Below are 12,733 nucleotides of genomic sequence, written 5' to 3' on the forward strand. Positions count from 1 at the left end.
AAGAACATAAAAAAAAAAAACGGTCTGTTCTCTGAGAATAATCATAGCCCCATTATCATATTAAGCTGTCAAAAGCACATTAATAACAGTCAGTACTATTCCCTTCAGAAAAGAAAACACTGGTCTATTACTTGATTATAACTAGTGAGGCTTGCCAGCCCTGGCACTCTCTCTCTCCCTTCTATCTCTCTCTCTCTCTCTCTCTCTCTCTCTCTCTCTCTCTCTCTCTCTCTCTCTCTCCCTCCTTTCTCTCTCTCCTTCGCGCCCTCTCTCTCCATCCCTCCCTCTAGGTCTTCACAAGGATGCCCTAGTTAATATAATAATGGGCCCACCATTAAGAGGACCACAGTGCACAGTGCTGCTCATTTAGAAAGAGAACAATAACCGGAGGTAAGATGCCAAAGGCAGGGATGGAATGTGTAATGGAATTACTCGCATTGCGTGTGTGTTGTCTATCTAGCTCTCTACCCTCCCTCAGAACTGAGTTAATTACTCAGAGGAAGCCAATTCGCTCCTCTATAAAAGACGTCCTGTGGATGCCTTTTGCAGCTGGGACAGGGTGAAGCCCAGGCCCCTCTCTCTGCAGCCAAGGGAGGGGTTCAAGGCCTCTTTCTCTGGATCCTAGGGAGGTTAAGATGGGTGCGTGAGGGTAGGACCTCGGACCTCCAGGGATAACTGAGAGGCAGCAGGAAAAACCAACAGAACTAGTATTTATCCACTCAGATCACTCAACATCATTAATTCAAATTACGCGAGGGTACATGCAGCCCTGCTCTTACTTCCACCTCGACTGCTGCATAACCAAACTGAACCTCACCAGCAGTTAACAGAAGCGTGATAAATATTAATCAAATCAATTCAAAGATTGATTCCATGTGTGTCCTATATATGGGAGGAATTTCAATAAATGTAAAATCATTTAAAAACGCCCCACTACATTTGAGACCTGATCCCCCAATGACTGAGTGCAGTGTGAAAACAACTATTTCTAAAGGGAGGCAAAGAGTGTCTGTGAAATGAAATTAACATGACAGGTCTGCATATAGACGGCAAAGAACAGTGAGGACATCGCGCCTCCAGTTTACACACACAGACGCAGTGGGTGTCAGAAAAGACTGCTCCAGCGCAACCCATTTTACACTCCTCTCACAACACCACCCTCACAGCCCAATACTGTCATCACTGCTGATAGTCTCAACAATCAGAGAGACATGCAATTATCACCAATTCACTAGCCTCATTTTCCAAAATGTCACCTTATTCGACCACACTCAAATCTACACTCTAAGACGACAACAGCAACGTCTTCTACTGTAGAGGAATTTCTCATTGGCTTGACTTTTCTCACACCCTCTATGTGAGTCCTATCCTGTTTGGTAGTCCCCCAGGGGGCTGAACTGGAGTAGCCCAGCGAAAGAGCACTGTAATGGGGAGGGATGTGACGTAGAAGCCCTCAGAGGGCCTGTGAAGGAGGGCGACCAGCACGGTAGGTATCCCCCCACACTTCCTCAACTATTTATAAACCATGAGCCCAGCACAGTGCCAAAAAAAAGACCGGGGCCATTTTTATCCCAAACAATACCGCTCACTCACACACACAAAAAACATAAACATGCTGTATAGAAAGATAGATAGGTACAACGATGCCAAAATCAAGAGAATATAACACTACGACCCTAACTGTTAGACCATTAAACAAAGCGATACACTCCCCAGACAAAAGTCAATAACAAGGCAGGGCTATTGCTGTAGGGAGCACTACTTAGGAAGTGTGAGCTGGGTGCCAGTATTCTCCTTAGTGGAGCCTGGGTGTCACTGCAGCTCTGTTCCTATACAAACACTCATTGCTCTTCACCTCCTGCCCTCCCTCTTCAACCCTCTTTCCTCATCCCGTTTTATTGTCTGAGCTGACACAGAGATACACAAAGGCACCGTTATCTATCCTGTTGCCTAGTCATTTTACCCCTACCTATATATACACATAGCTACTTCAATGACCTCGTACACTTGCACATTGACTCCCTGTATATAGCCATGTTATTTTGAATCTTTATCTTTAACTCTGCATTGTTGGAAAAGGACCCGTAAGTAAGTATTTCCTTGTTAGTCTACACCTGTTGCTTACGAAGCGTGTCACAAATAAAATTTGATACACACACACACCACACACACACACACACACACACACACACACTCACACACATAGAGGAGTTATTTGTTTTTCCACTGGGCTGGTCCACAGTGGCAGCCAGGTGAAAGCATCCATCAGCAGAGCCCAGAGGGAGGTTGGTGTTGAGCACAAGGCCCCACTCTGCCCAGCAAAGCTTGAAGTGAAGCGCCAGGCTGAAGTTTCAAACAAAGTGCCCCTCATTCATTATACATGAAACACCGCACTGCAAATCTCCTTTCCCGCAACTCTCTCTTTCCATCCATCTTTTCTGGTCTCTCCTTCTTTCCTTGTCTCCTTTCTTTCGCTGTCACTTTCTCACTTTCTCCAGACATTGCATCTACAAAGTGTGAATAAAACGAATGACATCACGAGCCGCACTTTGGAAGAGCCACTGTAGGAAAAGTCAATATATCAAAGCAAACAGCGAGCTGGACAGAAAAGCCTTAAAAAGTGAATAGATATAGAGAGAGACACAGAGAGAGAGGGAGAGAGGGAGAGAGAGAGAGAGAGAGAGAGAGAGAGAGAGAGAGAGATAATGTATTTATATAAGTCATTTTCCCTGTCCGTTCCTACCCCTCCATTCCAGGCGGTGACACCTACACATGTTACTCTGTAGACTTGCACAGGAAAGATACACAATTTCATATGATGGAGCACACTTATCCTAAATGCATATTTCAGTGGCACAAATTCCTATTTGGCACTATGAAAACTACCTGAAATTTAGCTGATAAAGTAGCTTTATTAAATGTAAACTAAAGCTTCTAAACATATTGTTGAATTCAAGAATTATTACCGTAGTATAGAAAATAATAAAATAAAACGTGTTTCATTTAATAAAGAAAATGAAAAACATTATTAATGTACCTTATAGCATTCTGAAATATTGACTTGCTGAAATTCTCATTTCACTCTGAACCAAATTAGTTTCTGAAGATGTACCTTTCTGCGTGGCACAGCTCAATAAGTTATATTTACCTGTTATTATTAATATGTTGTGAAGTTTTTTACATTTTTCGAATGCAACAAAAATCTACCAAAAAAACCTGGAAACATCCTAAACGACTTCAGACAATCAAAGCGTTAAACTCCTTTTAAAAATGGAAACACATTGCCAATTATTTAGAACATGGCAGTAGAAAGGGTACATTCTTCAAGACGGACAGTGTTGTCTAACATTGAGCAATACAAATAGACTGCCTTCACAGCTATATAACACCCAGATGAAGTCAGCTTTAGGAACGTGTCTGTCTCTCTCTTTTATTCTCTCCCCCTCTCAGTCTCTCTGCGTCTCTCCCTCTCTGTTCCTTTTTTCACCCCGGCACTGAGTGTTCGAGACAGCCCTGTACGAAACATTCTTTCAAGGCCGGGCCCTGGTCTGGGAATGGCACAGATGACAGTGGAAAGCAACAGTGTTGTGGACTTTGGCAGGACACTGCCTGGGTAAAGCTGTGTGCTCTGCAGAACAGAGGACTCCAACTGAGTACTTCCTGCTTAGAGATCTAGTGGTTACGGAGCTGTGGCTTGGGGACATAAAATAACCTGGAGCATTAAAAAAATGCACACTTGATAATCAGCTTGGATCCAATATTATTAACATTTATATATCAGTCAACGATTACAAATCAACTATTATAACAACATCTATTTTTTTTGTAACTGCACAAGGTGCATATAAGGACCTACACCTCTGGCTCCATTGTGAACACTGAATCTTCAAAAAAATACCCATTAGTGAGCTGTGAAGCATTGCGGCAGGCAGAAAGCAGTGGCGGCAGGCAGGCAGGCAGCATTGGTGGCAGCGGTGGGCTTTCAGATGGATGTTAGAGTATGTGAGGCAGGGCACAGAGGAACCTCTGTGTGTCTTACCAGACCATGTTTCAGAGTGACTCGGCTATATTGCAGGGGTGACAAAGATAAACTACAGCCACTGGAAAATATATGTGCACTTTTTTTAACCCCTCCTCTTTTTTTCTTGTCATTGGGTGAATTCCAACAGCATGCCACACCAAAGGGGGAGGTGGGACTTGCGTCTGAACAGTGAGGGAGGAGTCGTCCCTCGCTATGCCACACCACACCATGGCAGAGACACAGGTCAGCCACTGTGTTTTATCATGGAACATGCCTTCCATCTCAGAGTTTATGTGCACCAAGAGCAAACAACTCACCCCTCTGACCCACCCCAAAAAAAGGATTTGGAGTTAATTCCAGTTTTATTTCACACCACGTCTAGGGCAGGTAAAATAGACTCTTCCAGATACAGGCAGGCTATATTTGTTTTTTTGGGAGACTAGCTACCCACGTACAGTATGAGGTGTCTGGATTTCGTCTGCAATAAGTCAGCTATTAAAAGAATACGTACCACAGGGAATCTTTTATTGAAAGTAAACATATAAAATTGAAATAAAACGTGAAGTCTTTAATGCCTTATGTCTGGCTTTTCTAATTCCTGAAGACTACATTTTACTGACACACTTACATATATGAATACAGTAAAAGCCATTCATATCTACTCTATACGAATACCTCCCAGGCTCATAATATAATTGTCAAACTTACAGGATGCATCGCGTACTGTTTAAAATAAATTCCCTATCCTTCTCTAAATGTTTCTCTCCCTCTTATCACATCCAGTCCTACTTTCTCTGTTGTCTTCTTTCCTCCTCTCTCAATCCAAATATTCAAGGGTGGAGGTCTATATGGTGAGCTCCATATGTGGGTGTTTAAGGTGTATCTTAGCCTGGCCTGTATGCAGTTAAAAGCTAGAGCTGGTGACATGATTAGTGTACGTGGTCAGTAGCGCTAAGGTCTGTCCATCCTGGTCCTGTCCTGCCCAGACCACCCAGCAAGCAGCTGCCATGATGACCAGGCCTGACAGGAAACAGGAAACAGGAAGAAGCAGGCCGGAAGTCCTGTTAATCTAGTCTAGTTGACCGTTTGGATCCCAACACAACATCTCTCTCACACGTTATGAGATGAATCTACTGACATATTTCTGCCCAACGGACAGAAACACTTATTCTTTCTCTCTCCTACACGCTCTTCAACCGTGTCAATCTCTTTACCTTTTCAATTCTGTCTCCTTACTTTCTCTTCACAACTGTTTGTTTTTCCTCAGTTTATCTTTCCAGCCCTCACAATGACAGTTTCTTCTATACCATTCCATCTTTCCAGACATCAATTCCTCCATGTGAGAATGAAAGAAAACAGAAATACATACATTTTTATTTAAATGTGTACCAACAGACACAAAAAACATAGACAAACAAACACACACACACACACACACACACACATACACAGACTTGCACACAAAAGGAACACCAAACACAAAGCACAGCACAGCTAGAATTGTACTTTATGCTGAAATATTCTAAAATGTGTTTTACAATACAATTAAACATCAAAGCATGAGCTATTCCTCTGTGATCTTTAACACCCTAGTGAACAAACCCCACACACCCTCTTCCACTTACAGCGCTGAGGAAAAGTTGCTGAACGTCATGGCTAATTACTAGATAGAGACAGAGGACTGCATTGTTATGTGAACCAGGACACACTCATATCTGCATTCAAATACATCATAAACCATTCAAGGACTACATTATTTTCTTGTGCTTATTTCTTAACTTTATTAGTAATTGCATCTTAATAAAGATACTGAGACAATGCTTGTAAAAAACACAAACACTGGGGAAAATATGTCTAACACGTACAGCAGTTAGGAAAATAAAAGTGAGTTCTGCACTAAATTACTAAATAAACAGATGCTGAGGTCGGCTCGGATACTTTTCATGAGCTATAAAAATTTTGCAAAAAGGGAAAAGAGAACAATATTCCTGCCATACCTAGCTATAGAGGGAACACCTGCCGTAAAATAAACACAGGCTCATACTGAAACCCGGCGAGTTACCCGGCGAGTCCTGTGTACTGTACGATTGAGTTTCTAGGTGTATGAACGTTACATTTAGAGTGGAAAAAGAACCCACAAATACAAAGTCATTTGTGAGAATATGATGTAAACTTTAATGTGCCCTCCACATCTGAAATAGAATTGCTTCGTATATCACTCACTTCTTTAAGCCTAAGGGTTTAAAGATTACTTCAGTATCTACCACCAGATCTTGCAAACCTGCAATCTGCAAATGAAAGTGTTTTACTGATGTTTAACTGAGCAAACTCGGCAAACCCCTTCCAAAACATTTGCAACCATTGCAACAAAAAGAAATACAACTTTAAAGTACGGCAATACGGGCTATTAAACTATTTGCTTAAACGTAAACGCATGTGATGTTTCTATTTATAAAAATGTTTTCATAGATTAACTTTTTCCTTCGTTAGCATGGTAGCCTATTTTGAACCATGCCTTACGCTCATAGGTACCAATGTCGAGACCATTCCCTTCAAACCTAAGCGACCAAATTTAGCAGTCCTTTTTAGAGTTTATGGAGCATGCGAGTGTACTCCTTAAATTAAGCACTCTTTGACAGATTCCCTTATTTCACTGAATGCCAACAGAGAGCTGAACTCTCTCAGGTCATGCTGTTGAATATCAACGGGTAAATCTTCTCTTTATTCATAAATTACTACTAAAAAGCAAAATTATAACTACACTGGCCACTCAGAGGAGGCTGAAGCTACTTTTTGGGATTATTGCAAAAGCATTGATCCTGGCTCAAAAGGTGTCCCTTCACTTGGATAAAGCTTTAATGAGGCCCTGGTGTACGGCAACGTGCCCCGACAATTGGCTCAATGCGCTGGCCAATCAGAGTGACACGTGACCCCCTAATCCCTCTTATTGAGAAGGGTAAGAGCGTGTTGTCACTGTTGGTTTTGTGAATCGGCAGCCAAAATCCCCAATGATTTGTTAGGAAGGACAGGTCTGAGAAGAGTAAGAAAAACAAAGCAACGCCGGGGAGAGAGCGAGAAAGAGAGGGAGAGAGAGAGAGAGAGAGAGAGAGAGAGAGAGAGAGAGAGAGAGAGAGAGAGAGAGAGAGAGTATGTGTGTGTCTCTGAGATTACAGAGCTTGGCTGAGAGAGTCCTCTGTGTGTAATCGTGTGTCCACATGCGAGCGCTCACCTTCCCTCTGAGCAGATTAACCTAACGCTCAATCCCAAGAGAGCAACAGGCGAGCGACACACAGAACAACTTCATTGATGGTGGGGGTGGGAAGGAGTAGAGTATAGGCGTGAGCGTACGTCCATTACTCCTTGCCAAAGACAATTTCACCTCTATTATTTCACAACAGAAAGTCAAGAACATTGAGTAATCCAAAATACAACGGAGCCTCAAATCAGCCAAACAAATCACACTTTATTGAAATCTAACTAAGCTAATGTAACTAATAAAATCATAGACATTAGCCTTGCACTGAGCTGTGCTTGTATTTACAGTAGTCACAAAACAACCCAGAGGTGGTAGCAACGCTAAATGCCTCTGGATGTGGCTGTAATTTTCCAGGATGACTTCACAATCACATCCTTTACTCAATTACTTTTCACCAAAAAAGTACTTAAATAAAGTTGAATAATTTGCAGAAATTATGACATTGAGTAAATAGTTAATTTGCATCTCAAATCATGATACTAATTTACAGTAGCATATAAAAAAAGTTGTATTATATTCATCTTAAATATACGAGTGAATACAATTATATTGTGCATACGATCTGCATTTGACACACTCAGTCTTAGCTATAGCCTATACACACTGTTTCCCTATGGTAACAGAAATGAAAAGTACAGAGCCACAATCTAATATGTGAAACATGCCTTACTCTATGTGCAAATATCTACAAGGGGTTCTATGACAAAATATGAATGCAAATGTATTTTACACTTCTTAAAAGCAATGGCAATTGCCACAGGTTATTTGAGGTTGTGTTCCCTGTCCCACCCTTTATGGCAAGCTCAATTTAGTCTGGTAAAGAGATGGACACATTTCAAGAAAACGGTCTGAAAAAAGTTAACAGAACATGTCTACTGTACCAAAAGCTATCAATATCGATATGTTATGTATAATATATATTTTAAATATATTTCTTCAATTAATATAGAGCCCTGATTTACAAACACCATCTACACTATACACATAGCTGAATAAGTACTTATATTTCTGATGGGTAGAAACGGCCGCGTACTATATCTTCCTTAACCCCCAAGAAAACAGACAAGCTTCAGTTTGTCAGAATAGTCATCACTAAGCTATCTTTCCTCCACAATTTAGCTACATTGCTTGAGAGCCTTACTTTGCACCAATAATTAATTTCCAGAGACTGAGTATAATTCCACATGGACATTGTATGACTGGATATTTTATTAGACTGTAAAACTACACATATAAATACAGTAGGGAAGCTGAATCGTTTGGCCTGGCAGTAATGTAAGTTAACAGGTGTGAATGTGACGTATTGTACACTGTTTAAAAAAACAGTAAGGTATAATAACTAACCCTAATGATAATACGCCAGAAAAACATGTAATGTTGAGTTAGATTGATTCAGAATTCTTTGGAAAACTTTGTCGAAATGTAAAATGTGTTTATCTAATACAAGCCTAACTTTTGAGAAGTTGAATTCAATCTAGAAAATGAGCCGCTCATATAGGCCTACAATTATTTAATTATTAACAGTCCATACTTTCCTAATTTGTGGGACCCGCAGAAATTGTGAATGTTATTCTGGGTTGTGACCCGTTATAAATGCATAGGCTTCAGTAGATTCACACGCGACTACCGGTACATATATTGAAACTAATAAGACTATACGAATATTTCAGAGTAATCATTTTAAATACTACATAATATAAGTCATATACCGAGAATATGAGTCGCCCTAGTAGCCCATTGTGCGCCTGTTGATACGGTGTTTCGATATTGTGGGAAATAAACACTTCAAGGTCAAAGCACACAAACAAAACCACAAGACAAACCTTGACTCTCGTAAATAGACTCCGTAAAACGCTACTTTGTTGCGTGTAGCCTATAGGTCTGGAGATACAATGGTCATGGTTACATTGTATAGTTTGTTGGGAGGGCAACGCGCTTCAAAATCGCGCTCAAGTTTACCGGTGATGTCAAACTGACACATACGATTATAAATAAAGAGCCCTTGCTGCTCGAAATACAACGAGTCCTCTGGATATGACACAAATAATTATAGATGTAGGAGCACGTTACTCACTTTATTATGCATGAAATCTGTCCGGTAAGTGCGAGATACCACAGGCAGTCTCCGGCTGTGTCGTCCGGCCGAATGACAGCGTAGAGGAAGCCGTTGCGTGCCAGGGATGGACTTCGCAAAGACGCACTTAAATCCAGCACGGGCAGGAACTCAACATGAAAAACAACCGTGCCGAAAAGTCGCCTATGTGTGTCTAAAATGACAACAACAAAAAACTAGTCGGTCTCTCGTCTGAAAGTGTATTTGAGGACAGTGAGAATGGTTGCTTGGTCTCCAGTGATGTGTCGGCGAAAGGAATGGGATGGTTAAAGCCGTGGACGTCTGTAGCTGATGGTGTTGTGAGGGCTGTTTCTGATCGCTCCCACAATCCTGGCCGAGTCTCTCCCTCACCCTCTCTTAGCGCGAGGAGAAATAATCGGTTTTACTCCTGAAAGGGGGCGGGCTCACATTTCCCAACTACTTTAATGAAAGAGGCATAGCAATAATGCATTACTATCTCAAACCTGATCAAGAGGACAGACAATTAAGCACTGTGAAAGGACTGTCAGTGTATGATTATGCGACTATCTAAATAACCGTGGAGGGTGCGTTTTCAACTACTTGAAATTCAAGTGACCAAACTGTTGTTGTTGTCCTTGTAATATATTCTATTAACTTTACGCACTGACATTAATTAAGCGTTAAATATAGTTGACTTTAATCCGTTTTTTTTTAATCAGATGCAGCATAGCCTATAGGCTTAGATGAAACAACCACAATACCACTACTACTACTACTACTACTACTACTACTACTACTACTACTACTACTACTACTACTAATAGTAATAATAATAATATATTGTTTCAATTTGTCAAAGGATATTTTCTAAAAACATTCAAGATCTTTTCATAAGTAAATGTTTCTGTGAGAAAATGCAATGTTCTGGATCTACAAGAGCTGTCCTGCATCTGCCAATCATTCTCCAGGCCCCAGTTATCTCCCATGATAAGGCCTGACACAGACAGTAAGCATGAGGAAATTAGCAAGTGCTATCCCCCAACCAAATTATTTGAAAACATCCACTTTATTAGTGTGAAGATAACAATAAAAACAGCAAGCATGCCTCTTCAGATAAGACAGAGGAGCCAAACCTATTTGTGAGATGATCCCAGATAGGCCTAGTAATACCAGGACTCTATTATATTCAAATGATATGCATCTCAGCCTCAAGTTTCTTGAATAGTAGTTGGAAAAATAATAATCTTAATTTCCCCTTTGTGTCAAAAGTCTACCTGGCCATAGACAAGCTTAGCATTATTGTAACCCCTGTATAGGCCTTTCACCTCAGTACAATACAAGGCAAGTCAGAGAAAAAGGAGAAACATGAAATCAGACATAAATAAATCAAGCTTGCTAATCTGCTTGACGGGCGGACATTACTGCCTGCAACTGAAGCCTGTGGTGTCCGATAACTCGGGATACCACCTTCACATCACGTGACCCTTTCATCTTTAAATGCATTTCCTCTGGCTAAACCCCAGAATAATTGATAGGCTAGAATGTGTTAGACATAGTAGGCCCGTCACAAAACATGACAGTTATCAATGGCAGGCCGTGAAGCTCAGCATGCTGAAACAGTGTGACCCCCCCCCCCCCCCCCCCCCCCCCAACCACACACAGGTCACATAGTAACTTTAACATATCATATCACTTTGTATAAGATAGTTGAATCTGAGTGTTGTGATGATCATTTGTGGAGCCTTGCTCACAGGGTGGTGCCGTGTATTTTTATTGTGTCGTGTGTTGGGGGTTGCTATGGATTGACAGACTGTACAATTTATGGGAGATTGTACCCACCACATTCACTATTCCTTCGTTTTCAGTCGTCAAACTCTATGCCCTTTGTGGTGTGTGTGTGTTGTTTGTAGTCTGTCAGTGATTCATCAGAATTCATCAGTGTTTGAGGTTGTCTTCGGTTGGTTGGCACTTGGAGAGATCAGAGGATGGTAATCAGACTGGGAGAATGCTGGGTAAACCAGTCACTTATAGAAGAGTGTGTGTGAGATGCAATGACTATATTGAAAGTATAAAATTATTGGGAAAGGTGACCTGAAGTGGCAAGGATCTAGAGGGAGGAGTCTACGGTAAAGAGACTTGCTGACTCAACACACACAAATGACTGAACTTACTCGAAGGTGTTGCAAATTAGATGTCACTATGGCTGCACAATGTATAACTCAATGGCCTCTGGACAGTATGAAAATGGTAATACAATAGTCCGTGCTCTGCATCATGTGTATGTAACGTTATCATATAATTTATATTGGATCACTTTATATAGGGATTTAGTTATTATAGCACTGATCATATTGCAGAGAGGCATGAGACTGACCGGGCCAGCACATCTAACTGAGTCTGTTTTGTCTTGTGGGTATACAGTTACTGACAAAACGTTACAAATCTGAAGACATTGTTGTGCCACCCTGTTTTCATGTGAACAGCAGTTCCAGGACATTGTTACATCTTCTCATCTCCCATTCTCCTCATAGTCTTTGTCCTGCCTTGTAAATAGATTGACTTGCTAGTTTCCTAAACTAGCCTGACATATCATTATGGTACGCTGATAGCAACCCCTACACCCTCTTTTATCTTGCCACCCACTGGAATGTTGAATGCTGTCCGTTAATCAACTGACCATATTTAAGTAAATACATTTAGCCCACCTCTGGATCCCACTGTCCCATCCTGACACACTTTTAGTGTGGCTCCCCCCCCCATTATGAGAAATTCCCAACCTGTACATGTTTAGCACTTTAAGGGAATTGACAGTCACATGAATATAATGTACTGTTTGCCAGAATGATTATGCAATTTCAAATATGTCACTTTGTATATACACACTGTAGGCTTTTGGTCGAATGCAATTTCATGAGGTTTGGCATGAATTGTGCATAGAGGAGATGAGGAAAACGATGACTGGTTGTGAGTCAAACACACAAGTGCGGTTACGGATATTGATCTTACTCAGATAGTTTTTAAAGAATTCTCTGGCAGTGACTTTATAGCATGTGACACATAATAGGCTGTCTGATGTGTGTGTGTTTTTGTAATGGGTAGAAAAAAGGGAGCCGGTCTGCCTTTCATAAGAGCACTGTAAACACCAACACATTTCCTGGGCAAACAGGAACAGCCCAGGCCAGGTGTAATCTGTTGTCGATCATGCTCATGTGAAAACACAATCTGCCTGTCACATTTGATAAGGTTGTCAAGCACTCAGTCCCACTCCAGAGAATCAGCTTAGCGCTGCAGTGACATATTTGAAGAGGCTTCCCATTGTTGGTGTGCAACAGTCTCTCTCTGTCTCCTATTCCGTAATGAATTGGAGAGAGACAGGTGTTAT

At 41.2% G+C, this 12,733-nt stretch overlaps 1 protein-coding gene across 6 annotated transcripts in view; it reads right to left on the minus strand.

Annotated features, from left to right (window-relative positions):
• The window catches only part of mef2cb (myocyte enhancer factor 2cb), a 98,738-nt gene that overhangs the window by 79,003 nt on the left and 7,002 nt on the right, over positions 1-12,733 (minus strand). For 5 of the 6 annotated variants that reach the window (XM_045702953.2, XM_045702954.2, XM_082966194.1 and 2 more), the window contains exon 1: positions 9,352-9,846. The exons of the other annotated variant lie outside the window; for it this stretch is intronic. The gene's annotated coding sequence lies outside the window, so the exon portion shown is untranslated. Of the gene's footprint in view, positions 1-9,351; positions 9,847-12,733 lie in introns of those variants that run through there. 6 annotated transcript variants of the gene reach the window in all.

This window comes from Salmo salar, chromosome 20, assembly GCF_965601325.2.
Source record: "Salmo salar chromosome 20, fSalSal1, whole genome shotgun sequence".
Classification (NCBI taxonomy): Eukaryota; Metazoa; Chordata; class Actinopteri; order Salmoniformes; family Salmonidae; genus Salmo; species Salmo salar.